This window comes from Aquarana catesbeiana, linkage group LG03 (genome assembly GCF_042186555.1).
Source record: "Aquarana catesbeiana isolate 2022-GZ linkage group LG03, ASM4218655v1, whole genome shotgun sequence".
In the NCBI taxonomy this organism is placed as follows: Eukaryota; Metazoa; Chordata; class Amphibia; order Anura; family Ranidae; genus Aquarana; species Aquarana catesbeiana.
In genome coordinates, this window is record NC_133326.1 from 197,807,130 (window position 1) to 197,820,286 (window position 13,157).

Here is a 13,157-nt window from a genome sequence, read left to right on the forward strand (position 1 = left end):
GCCTATATTCCGGGGGTTCAGAACCTACTGGCGGATTCTCTCAGCAGAACATTCGTTTCCAACAACGAGTGGTGTCTAAGCCCACAGGCCTTTGCCCTCATATGCCAGACATGGGGTCATCCAGACATAGACCTCGCAGCAACACCAGAGAACAAGAAGTGTCAGAGGTTTCTGTCAAGGAACCCCTTCCCCTCAGCAGAGGGTACGGATTGTCTCCAGCACGCCTGGAACTTTCGCCTAGGCTACATTTTTCCACCGACCCCACTGATAGCTAAGTTCCTTCTGAGGCTCAAACATTCAACAGCTCTAGTACTGGCTGTGATTCCCTTTTGGCCACGGAGGCCTTGGTTCACCACCCTCCTGCAACTGAGCACAGCGGATCCACTTCCACTCCCGGTGACAACGGATCTACTAACCCAGGGCCAGCTACTACATCCGAATCCAGAGAGATTGCACCTAGCGGCCTGGAGACTGAAAGGTCTAGGTTCCTAGATCAAGGCTGTTCTCAGAAGGTAGTCGATACCCTGTTTCAAGCCAGGAAATCCTCCACGAATAGCACCTACGAGAGAATCTGGGGAAAGTTCTCTTCCTTTGCTCAGGAACAAGGTTGGGACCCTTCTTCCCCATCAGCAATACAAGTGCTTGAGTCCCTCCAGTCAGGTCTAGACAAAGGCCTTAGGTCCAGCACCCTGAAAGTCCAAGTCTCTGCCATCTCTGCTTTGACAGGGGTTAAGTGGGCACTTAACCCTCTGGTGGTACAATTTCAAAGAGCCTGCCTGAAGCTAAGACCTCCCAGAAAACCTTCATTTCCAACATGGGATCTATCAACTGTCCTAGAGGTTTTATCCGGAGAGCCATTCTCCCCACTTGAGGATACCTCCCTCTGGGACCTGATTCTAAAGGTATCATTCCTAATTGCCATCACATCGGCGAAGAGGGTCTCAGAAATGCAAGCTTTGCTGATCAAAGAACCGTATCTGATGGTTTACTCAGACAGGCTAACCCTGAAGCCTTCAGACAGGTTTATCCCAAAAGTCTCCTCTTCGTTCCACTTTAACCAGGAGATTGACCTCCCGGCTTTGATCACGGATCAGGGCGTCCCTCATCCCCTGGATGTCAAGGGCAACATTCTGCATTACCTCTTGGTAACCAAGTCATTCAGAAAATGCGAGAACCTTTTAGTCATCCCACATGGGTTCAGGAAGGGCCAGGCAGCTTCTGCCCGTACCATCGCCTCATGGCTCGTGAAAGCTATCAAGAAGGCCTACTCCTTAAGCACCTTGCAGATTCCGGAAGATCTAAGAGCGCATTCCACCAGGGCATTGGCTACTTCATGGGCAGCTTACTGTAAAGTTTCAGTGGAAACCATTTGTAGAGCGGCCACTTGGTCTTCGAGAAACACCTTCATTTCCCATTATAGAATAGACGCTGCACGCTTAGCAGCAGTTGAATTTGTGAGGGCCGTCATACAGGCCAATTCTTCTGTTTCTTGTCAATAAATTTAATTTTGCATTCCCACCCAGTTTGGCGAGTTACTCCCCAACGTGTATGCTGCCATGATGCGACAGGAAAACGGAAAATTGTATACTCACCTTTCCGTAATTTTCCTTTCCTGTCGCATCTTCATGGCAGCATACAATCACCCACCCTCTGAGGTGACGTGTATATATTTACAGAGAATACTGGGGCAGGTGTCTACTCTCTAATTTATAGCTATGTGGTCCTATCAGGTTGTGGAGGCGGAGTCACAAACCAACGTGTATGCTACCATGAAGATGCGACAGGAAAGGAAAATTACGGAAAGGTGAGTATACAATTTTCCGTTTTACGATGCTTCAGTTCATGAATGGAGAGGAGCCTCTGTCTCCCCTCTTCATTTTCAGTGCAGCTGAGGCTGCTGAGAAGGGGACTGGGAAACACGTGTCCTCAGTCCCTTTCCCTGTCTCAAAGGGGAGATGTCAGGGGTCATAATAATAATAAAAAAAAGAATTGCAATAAATAAAAAGAAATTAATTGTAAATAAAATAAAAAACACACTGATACTGTCCACTCCCCCCCCCCTTAAAAAAGTAGAGAGCATTGTAAAAAAAAAAAAAAAAAACATAAAATTGTAAAAAATAATTAAAAAAAAATTAATTGTGAAAACAAAAACCTACTGACACACGTGCCACTGTCACATGACATTAAAAAAAAGTATTGGTAATTGGTATCGGCGAGTGCTTCAAAAAAGTATCGGTACTTGTACTCGGTCTTAGAAAAGTGGTATCGGGACAACCCTAATAAAAAAATATATATATTTATTTTAATTAGAGGTGCGCATCTTAACTGGTCTCACGATTCGATTACGATTATCTGGTATTGGATTCCGCGATGCATCACGATTACCGACGAACTTCTGCTTGTGCCTAGGCGGCCCTTCCTCCCTGCAATCTTCTGGGACGCATCGCAGGTCCAATAAGATTGCCCGGCCATATAGGACAGTGCAGTGAGACATGCGCACCCGGCTGTGAAGCTGCAAGCTGTCACAGCCGGATGCCCACAGTAGTATTGCCAGCGTCGTGGACAGGCGGGGAGAGAAGGGAGGGTTTGGGTGGCCACGTCGCTGGATTGTGGGACAGGTGAGTGTCTTTTTATTAAGTCAGAAGATACTTTTTTTTTTTTTGTAGCTTCTGACTTTTAAGAAACAAAAAATTTACTGGAACGCCGCTTTGAATTCAAAACAACCTCACTCCCTTAATCACTTCAGCCCCGGAAGATTTGGCTGCTGAATGACCAGGCCATTTTTTGGGATTCGGCACTGCGTTACTTTCAATTACTGACAATTGCGCGGTCGTGCGACGTTGTACCCAAACAAAATTGATGTCCTTGTTTTTCCCACAAATAGAGCTTTCTTTTGGTGGTATTTGATCACCTGCGGTTTTTATTTTTTGCGCTATAAACAAAAAAGACCGACAATTTTGAAAAAAACACAATATTTTGTACTTTTTTTTTGCTCTAATAAATATCCCCCTTTATTTTTCTATATACTCATACATTAATTTGAGATTCATAGGGATCAATTTCTCGATGTATTTCTTCACACTATTTTATAGTGATTAGATCCTATCATTACGGATCTCCAATGTACACAGGACCGTTTTGAATGATTTATTTACACATTTTTCTTATATATTTACCCTCACTAGTATTATACACAATTTATTTGGTGTTTCATTAAATATACTTTATTGGGCTGTTGTCCTCACGGATATCCATTTTGTCAGGCTTTGCCCAATAACGCACATATTATTTAGCGCCACACTTATTTACTTTATATTCTCACCACAATTAGTCTGATTGTTGTGTCGGCAGCTCCTTTTTTGTTTTGGTTGGCGCATTATTATTTTTATCTTTTTAGTTTTAAATATCCCCCTTTGCTTATTTAAAAAAAAAAAAAAAAAAATTATCAGTTTAGGCCGATATGTATTCTTCTACATATTTTTGGTAAAAAAAAAAAAAAAAATCGCAATAAGTGTATATTGGTTTGCGCAAAAGTTATAGCATTTACAAAATAGGGGATGGATAGCATTTTTATTTGAATTTTTTTTTTTTTACTAGTAATGTTGGCGATCTGTGATTTTTATTGTGACTGCGACATTACAGCGGACACTTTTGACACATTTTTGTGACCATTGGCATTTATACAGCAATCAGTGCTATAAAAATGCACTGATTACTGTGTAAATGACACTGGCAGGGAAGGGGTTAACTGTGTTCCCTAGTGTGTGTTTCTAACTGTAGGGGACTAACTATAGGAGATGACAGATTGTGGTTCCTAGCTATTAGGAACACACAATCTGTGTCTCTCCTCTCAGAACAGGGATTTGTGCGTTTACACACACACACACACACACACACACGTCCCTGTTTTGCCTCTCGTGGCCGGCGGCCATCGCGACCGTCGGCCATCGCGACCGTCGGCCATGAGCATATGCACCCCCGATGTGGCTGCCTGGCCCCCCTCTCACGTCTCTCCTGATGTCCGTGGGGAATTCTCAGCCTCTCTTCTGATTTGATAGTGACAGTCAGCGGGCGGGGCTGAGAATTCTCCGCTGACGTCAGGAAAGAGGCAGGCCTGGCAGTCACATGAGCGGTATGGATTGTACACAACAGGGGATACTCTCAGATCGCTCTCGCGGGAGGGGCGGGGCAATTACGTCACCGGAAATCGATTTTTACGGTTGCATGCATCGATTAATTTCAGCACCCCTAATATAAATATATATATATAATTTAATATATATTAAAAAAATCGCAATAGGCGTATATTGATTGGTTTGCGCAAAAGTTATAGCATCTACAAAATAGGGGATAGATTTATGGCATGCATTATATCAGTGGTCATCAACCCTGTCCTCAGGGCCCACTAACAGGCCAGGTTTTATGTATTACCTTGAGGAGATGCAGACTAGAATACTGCAATCACTGAGCAGCAAATGATATCACCTGTGATGTATTTCAGTTATCTTGCAAACCTGGCCTGTTAGTGGGCCCTGAGGACAGGGTTGATGACCACTGTATTATATTATATAATATAATATATATATATATATATATATATTTTTTTTTTTTACAAGTAATGGTGGCTATTTACGAATTTTAGCGGGACTGTGACATTGCGGCGGACAGATCGAACACTTTTAACACTTTTTTTTTTTGGGACCATTGACATTTATACAGCGATCAGTGCTATAAATAGCCACTGATTACTGTGTAAATGTCACTGGCAGGGAAGGGGTTAACACTAGGTGGTTAAATGTGTTCCCTAGGTCTGTTCTAATTGTGGGGGGGGATGGGCTTACTGGAACATGACAGAGATCACTGTCGCCGGTCACTGGGAACAGTAGATCCCTGTCATGTCACCTGTCAGAACGGGGAATTGCCTTGTTTACAAAGGCGTGCTGCCTCTGTAAAAGGCGATCGCGGGTCGCCGGCAGACATAGGGTGTGCCTGACCCCTGGGCACGCTCGTGCGGCGGTCACGAGCGGCCGCCATCGCATCTGCCGCTCTACAGCTATGCCAACTTGCACGTGGTTTCCGCACACTACTGGGGGCTGCAGACACCAGGAGTCTGTGTATATCTGACAAGCTGACTGACAGATGGAACCGATCCAGCAACTGGGCAGCATGCCACTCCTGCCATGGATCCTGAGCTCGGTGTGCCCCGGACCAGGATGGGGGAGGCAGGTAGAGGGGGAGGAGCCAAGCGGACATGTGTCCGCTCTCCTTCCCTTCTTGCTGACCCCGAAGCGACGTTTAAAACGTCACTGCTGGGTCCCAGTGTCCCTTTCCCCAGCCTGTAAGGCTTGGGAAAAAAATCTAGCTGTGCAATCTGATCTGCAGTAAAGACAGGTGAGACATCAAACAGCCCTGGCAGGGCTGGTGCAAGGATTTTGACACCCTAGATGAAACCTAATTTTGCTGCTCCACTCCCTTTGCCCTGCCCATGTATACCCCACCTTTTTAATGACTGCTACTATTTTGCATGCAACGCTTTGCTAGACCTGCTAATGCAGCCTGATCAGCGACCATCAAATGCAGCCTCACCAGTGCCAATAAATACAGCCTCACCAGGGGGGCCCTTGGTAAACACACACACACACATCAGTTTGATTGGCAGATCAGACAATCCTTAGACACGATATCTATATACATTTATTTATAAATTGCATGTGATAATCCAATGACAGTTTTTAAAACTTTTTACTCACAGCCAGGTGACGGGCTTGGGCTCTAAAAACTGCTCTGTATCCGACGACGTGGTAACCCTGCTACCCAGCGCAATTTTAAACACTGCTGTGCCTGCCTTGGTGCCTCCTCCAGGCTCCAGTTTTCGCCAAGCCTGGAGCGGCACCGCACTATAGCACTTGAGTGACTCCAGTGATGGAGAGCGGCCTCCACAATGGCGGGGGGGGGGGGGAGGGCAGTGGGGATTCCAGGATTAGAAATTGCGTGGTGTATTGGCTTGGCAGAATAAAGAGGCAAAGCTGGCTGGCTGTAGGATTGGTCACAGTCAGTCTCAGATGCTCAGAGACTACAGGGTGACGTGAGCGTCTGCGGTGAGACACAGAAACAGCCAGGTCACTGATGATCAGAGGCGCTCAGCAATGCAGGTCCTCCGCCACCTCTGATGACAGACAGACTGACACTATGTACAGAGGGACTCGGGAACTGCTGCCTGGTTGAGAGTTGCTGACTCTGTGGAGGGAGGGAGTAGGATCACCAGCGGCCGGGCGCCCTGGGCGGCTGCCTAGTTTGCCTAGTAGTAGCACCGGCCCTGACCCCTGGTGTCGCCACCAAAACATCATCACAATTTCTGTCCCCTATGTGATGGGGGGGGAGAAAGCAGAGTAAGGAAACAAATTGCAAAAAACGAAAGTTACACCCTAGCACATAACCCCCCCTCCACAAAAAATGGAGGCCCCTCAAGTGCACGCACATGCGAATGTAAATGCACGCTTTGAGGGTGACTGTGCATGAAAATGTTGATTTATAATGAATATGCAAAAATTCTAGCACCAGAGCCCATAGATACCTCTAAACTGATGACCCGTAGAGGCTTTTAAAGTGTCGCCAAATCTAAGGAAAACATAAGATACTGAAGTTTTGTTGCCATTTCACAGGCACACGTAATTTTAAGGTCTATTTACTTGGTGAAACCTCATCTTGTGTATTTTACCAAAATTGGCCAATTTATTGAGTATGTGTGCCCTAAAATGTAATTAATTTTTACATTTCTTAGACCTTTGCGTAAATATGTAACATACAAAATTGGAACTACCATTATTGTATTCTCTAGGGTGTCTGCTTCCAGAAAATATATAATATTTTGGAGGGGTTTATGCAGTTTTCAGGGCTAATATATATATACCAGTTGCCTGGCTGCCTCTGACTTTAAATGTTTGCGCCACTGATCAGGAACATGCATGTAAATTTAGAATGTCAGACCACCTGACCTGCACACTAGTTACAGGTCAGTGCCTAGGGTGTAAGTGAATTTACAAGTATAGGAATAGAGAAGCTTTCCTTACTGACCTGCAACATGCGTGAAATATGAAATCTCTGAGCCCTTGTCCTTCATATTGGTCCTCAGCTTTTATATTTCTAAGTTTACAGGTTTCCTTTACCCGTAACTGGTCCTTTGTCCTTTTGTAGTACAAGCAGCATAAGTAATTCCAAATCTATCATACATCAATCATTGTTCACCACCCCATCCACTGTTTTGGCATCTATAAAGAACATAAGACCTGTCTTGCCTTAACCTGTAACAATAGATTTTGCCCCACTTCAGACTTAAAGAATGATTGGTACACTAAAGTTGCATAATCTAATGTTAATTTACATTAGTGAGACATGCAAAGTCATATTCATTGTCTAACTTCTACAGAAGAGCAGATTGCATTTGGAAACCATACACACCTTAGTGAGGATAAAAAAAAAAAAAAAAATCTTCAGTTTCCATGACCTGTCTAGAAACTTTGAAATATTTGAAAGATAAACAGAATAAGGTCAAGTGTTGTGCGAGTGAATTAAAAAAAAACTTACTAAAAGTTCCATGTACTTTCCTACTTTAAAAATACTGATAAAGCACTGATAAAAATACTGATTAAAAAAAAAGCAAAGCTCCCTTCTTTCTTTGTGGTAGCAGAGGACAGAAAGAACCTTCAATACACACATCAGTGTTTTACTCTCCCCTTGGGAACAGTGACAAGGAGAGTAAAATGCTGTTGAGGGAGCCCCTGAGTTTGCTTCTGCTGGATTATCTACTAATCAAGCACAAGAACAGTATCTGGTGGCAGCAGAGACTCCTTTCCCCACCTGAACTACTTGGAGGCTCAGTCTTGCTACAGGGGCTTACCTCCTGCTCTACCAATGGGGAATCTGGTTTGACACAGATGTCATGAAACAGTGTAAAAGTTGGCGTGGAGTCTCGGTATGGATTGGGGGGGGGGACCTCCACGTTATTTTTTTTGTTGCCGGCTGTCAGCTGATGAGTCATCGTTTAAGGACGTGGCACCCCCCACAGAATTCAAATCGGCTGATCAATTTGGAAATGATCAAAGTAAAAAAAAAATTTAAATAAAAGCCATGGGATCCCCCCCAAAATACACACAAGACCCTTATCTGAGCGTGCAGCCCAGCCCGGCAGGTCAGGAAACTGGGGGGAGGAGGATGAGCACCCCCCCTCCCCATCATATCATTTGCCCTCAACATAAGGGGGTGCTTTTTTTTTCCACCAAAAAAGTGTAAAAAGTAAATAAAAACTCAACACGTTTATTATATAAAAAAAGAAAAATGTCCCCTGGTTAAAGATCCATCAAAAAGGCTCTTGCCGTTTGACAGCTTTTAAATAACCAAGGGGCAGGGCCACCTGGCAATATTACAGAGTGGCATCACTCCCTTGTCATGTCATAGACCGGGGGTATGCTGGGCTGGTGACGTTACAAGGGGGTGGTCATTCCCCATACTCATTCACATGAAACGGAGCGTCTGGGGGCCCGCAGACCCCCACAACCACCAGCCAGGGTTGTGGGGGAAGAGGCCCTTGTCCCATCAACCAAAGAAACCCCCCCTATGTTGAGGGCATGTAGCCTGGTGTGGTTTGGGGGGGGCGCTCGCTCATGTCCCCCCCCTTTTCATGACGTGCCGGGCTACATGCTCAGATAAGAGTCTGGTAGAGATTTTTGGGGGGCCACGCCATTTTTTTTTTTTTTCCAATTTTGGCATGGGATTTCCCTAAAATCCATACCAGACTTAAAGGGCCTGGTATGGATGGGAGGGGGGCACCCACACTGTTTTTTTTTCATTGCCGGCATTCTTTTCACAAGTCGCATGTATATCCTGCAGGTGCAACTTTCATGCAACTTTTGAAGGTTTACATTGAAGTCTATGGCCCTCAAGTCACATGGAATTTGAACCAAAGTAGTGCAGGAACTACTTTAAAGTTGTGACTTTAAGTTGCACAGATATGAACGGTACTCATTGGGGAACAGGGGTGGTGACGTTGGGGTGTTATAGTCCATAACTGAAGGGACTTGGGGGAAGAGACTACTACTCTGTTGCAAGGCTCTGCAAGCTCCAATGCAAACAACTTTGCACTACTTGAAAATGAGGGTGCATTTTTAAAAGAAAAATGTTTTAAAAGGTGGAATTTGCCAAAGAGGAAACCCATGTATATTTTATACCTAGTTACATTGGTCCAGCGCCCCTTTAAGGTTTTACTGTGTAGGCACCTGTCAGTGTGAGGTCCGGGAAAGGACTGTGTGATGGGCATCTGTTCTGTTGGGTACTTTTTTGTTTTTCCTTTTTCTTTTAACGTTACATTTCTGCGGTGTGTAGAAATAGAGTCTTCAGGTGAGCGCCAATCCATTGCAGAAAAACGCTTACAGTATGCATTTTTCCCACAGCGTATTGCTCAGCACCCAGGGGTTTCATTGCAATGTATTGCATGCTGTAAGCACCTATTAGTCCTATAATTCATAAAGTGTGCAACTAGACATTAATACAACAACTAGCATATATATAGCTCTTGGTAATATCAGAAAGAGACATGAAAAAGAGAATTAATAGCAATCACTTTTAGCCTGGCTAGAGAGGCTACAACAGATTCCTGTGGCTTGCCTGTCAGCCAGAGGATACCAGTCTACCTATTCCTGATCTTGGCTCCTCACTGCTGATTGAATAAATTGTGCATGAAGATTTAAAAAAAAAACATGCTACCTTCATGTTTCTTTGCATAACTGCATGCCAAGAGCACATAACTTTTAGCTATGAACATGCTCTTAAACAAACATACAGTGATGCTGCACTCTACTAACTTTCTGTTATACTGATTCCCTGATCAAGTTACCATCGCTCTATAACGCAGTGGCAACATATTTTTTCCCCTTTTTTTTCTCCTTTCTAGGATAGTTACAATTATATGTACATTGGACTATATACACACTATTGAGCTCCCTCGAACACATAATAATGGAACTATTCCAAGATTGTTTTAGAGCACTTGTGGCAATTTATCATTTGTTCAGCAGTCTCCCTTTCAGTACCATACTACATTTTTTTTCTACCCAAGTCCTTTTTCTTTATTGTATTTATATAAATGTTGCATTTTAGGGTCAACTGTATAGACTCCTTTAAAAAAAAAAAAAGATACCTTTTTCCTTGCGTCTTCTGGTTGGTCCCACATCATCATAAGATCTTCTCCCTCTGGCAGCATGTGGGCATTCTTCAATACTGCAGAGGGTGCTGATGTTAAAATGGGCACCACTCTACAGTATTGTACTACAAGTCCAGGCTGGTGTGGTGACACGCTTCCCATCATCCCATCCCGAGATCACAGGATGTGGCTTGCACAAGGCTGGTCATGTAAACCAGAAGAAACCAGAAGAGGACTGACAGTGAAGTGGTATTTCTGCAGGGGGGGCATTGGAGTTAGAGCTTCAGTTTTTATTTTATTTTTTACAAAAAAAAGTCATTTAAATTTACAGATACACTTGTTATTTTGTGTGTTAATTTATAGCTAAAGTAGTTTCATCAGTCATGCTTCTGCTTGGGTCATCGCCTCCTATTTTGAATTATACCACTTGAACAGTTAATACAATTAAAAGACTTTGGTACAGAAAAAATAAATATAAAATTCTTGAAGTTGGGAAAATTTGTGTTTATTACTGTCGCCTGGGGCCTTAGCATTCCAATGTACTGTATAGGTTGCACTTTTTTTTTTTTTTTTTTTTAAATGAAAAATCTGCATTAGAAAACATTCCTTAGTATAACTTTTCAAAAAAGAAAAGTCAGCTATTCCTGGTTTTTGTTGGACAATGTGAGGTCATGTTCTATACAAGTGTGTAAGCTTCATGAACTGCCACAATAGCTGCTCAGCCAAATAACACACTAGAAATTCTAGTCCAGTAAAGGAACTATTGTCTTCATGTCAAGCACAGAGTCAATAGTAAGGAAACCCGATCTAGCTGATAATGTTTCAGCAATGTCTTATAAATCGTACATGGACTGCAATTGGACTACACTGAATGGACGTCTGGTTGCTTTTGTTACCATGGTACAGAGTATATGGGTCTATAAAACATCAAAGTATTATCATTCCGAATAAAGCAATGAAAAGCAGGACTGGTAAACACTATACTGACTGGGTCCAGAAAATCCAGTATTTTCACCTGTAGAACAGTTCACTGATGAAGCATATGCAAATGTTATTGCTGACAGTTCCTATTCAGGCCTTTTCTTCCACCTAATCCACTGAATATTTACTCTCCACACCCTTGGTTAAATAAGAAGCCTGCAGGTCAGCTTGCAAAATAAATATCACTTCTTTAACAAGGTCAAACATAGGATTTTAAGTTGACGTCACTTACCTGCCTCACAATACTGTAGCCATGCTCACATGCCTGCCCACGGCTGAAGGAGTTACATTGTGTTACAAAGCCAAGTAATTTGGCCAGATAAGCGTGTCAGTAGATTACTAGCAAAAAATGCTTCATTCTGCATCTAAGCAGAACATTGTTCTATGCTCACGACAAACGGTGTACTTTAAATATTAATGGTGGACAAAAAGAGGTTTGGGAATTTGTATGAGGCGCGCACACAGACACGTGTCTCCATCCCTGTGGCGTCGCCAAAATAAAGAAAAAAGTTTGGGACTTTATATGAGGTGTGTTTCCAAAGATTGGTACAGTGAACATGACCTTAGTGTGAATACATTGATCCATTAACCAAAGGTGAATGCACATTTTAAGAAGCACTTTAATAGAGCATCTATACACAGTTGTAACCATGTTGCAAGAAAAAAAAAAGAAATCAAGGCGTTGCATTCAAATTGTAGCTTCAGCAAAGTTACAGCAATAAAACATACAGCAATCAAAACAAAAATGGTAGGTACATAGTATTGGGTATTTGTGGGTCGATCAATAGGGTTGTCACACAGTATGCTCGACGTGTTTCGTGAACTATCACTCATCAGGAGCAAGCGACAACCATCCATCTATAAGTAACATATGAGTATGCATAAGTACCACTGTATTCAAAATAGTCATGAAGTAAGAATATAGCCCAATTGAGGGCAAAGATCGATAATTATTTGGAGTTACTCATAAAATCGGCTACCCCTGTGAGCACTAGGCACTGACACCAACAGGCCATCCAACAAATGTCCACTGCGGGAGCTGATGGGGCTACATCAATGCACACTGGATTGCAGTTAGTGGACCAGACAGGGGAAACAACATATCCATGAAGAATTCACTGGTGGCCGGTTGATCATCCGGGAAATTCTGTAGGTAGGTATAATATATGGTAAGTTCTTGTGTGTATATATTGTATTCAATTATATTTAGTATGAATATTTTTAGCGCATTGAATCCAAAATAGATTCAAACCTAGTATATCAAAATTTTATATGTCTTGGACCTATACAAAGTATAATGCATAGTAATTCATCTGTGAATATTGTATAGAATTGTATTACAAAACTATGAATTTAAATATATCAATAAATAGTTACACCTATACAAAAATAAATAAACTGGTAATGGTGTGTCCACCCAAAGGAGAGATGATATGTGGGTGTGTAAAAGTGAAGTGTTGATGTGCAATGTGTATGGAATTGCGTGGAGGTATATTAAAGTGAGCATACCAAATAAAAATAATAAATAAAATGAGTGAAATGAGGAAAAAATGAAAAACAAAAAGAAAAACTTAAAGTGAACAAAGTAAAAGTGACCCTGATTACAGGGCACAAGGTAGACCTGAACCAGGGACTAAAATGAGTGATAGAATGAGTGTGGGCAGCCGTGTGGGAATAAGCACACCGGGATGAAAAGACTGCGGTGTGTGGAGTTGTGTGAAAAAGGGGGAATACCAACCTCTCCAAAGCCGTTTACCTTGATGTCTGTAGTGTCAAAAATTGAGGAACAATGGTCAGAGGGATGTGCAAAGTTTCAACCCAGCAGTCCTCTGCAGGCGGAGTAAAGACACCCCCTCGAGCATGCATGTGTGGCCCCCAGCATCACGCCGTGTATTTATGAGGGTTAGCGTCATCACCCAACCAACAACAGCCAGTCAGGTGTTCCAAGTCCCCCACAACAATCAAGCACTGATGGAGAAAC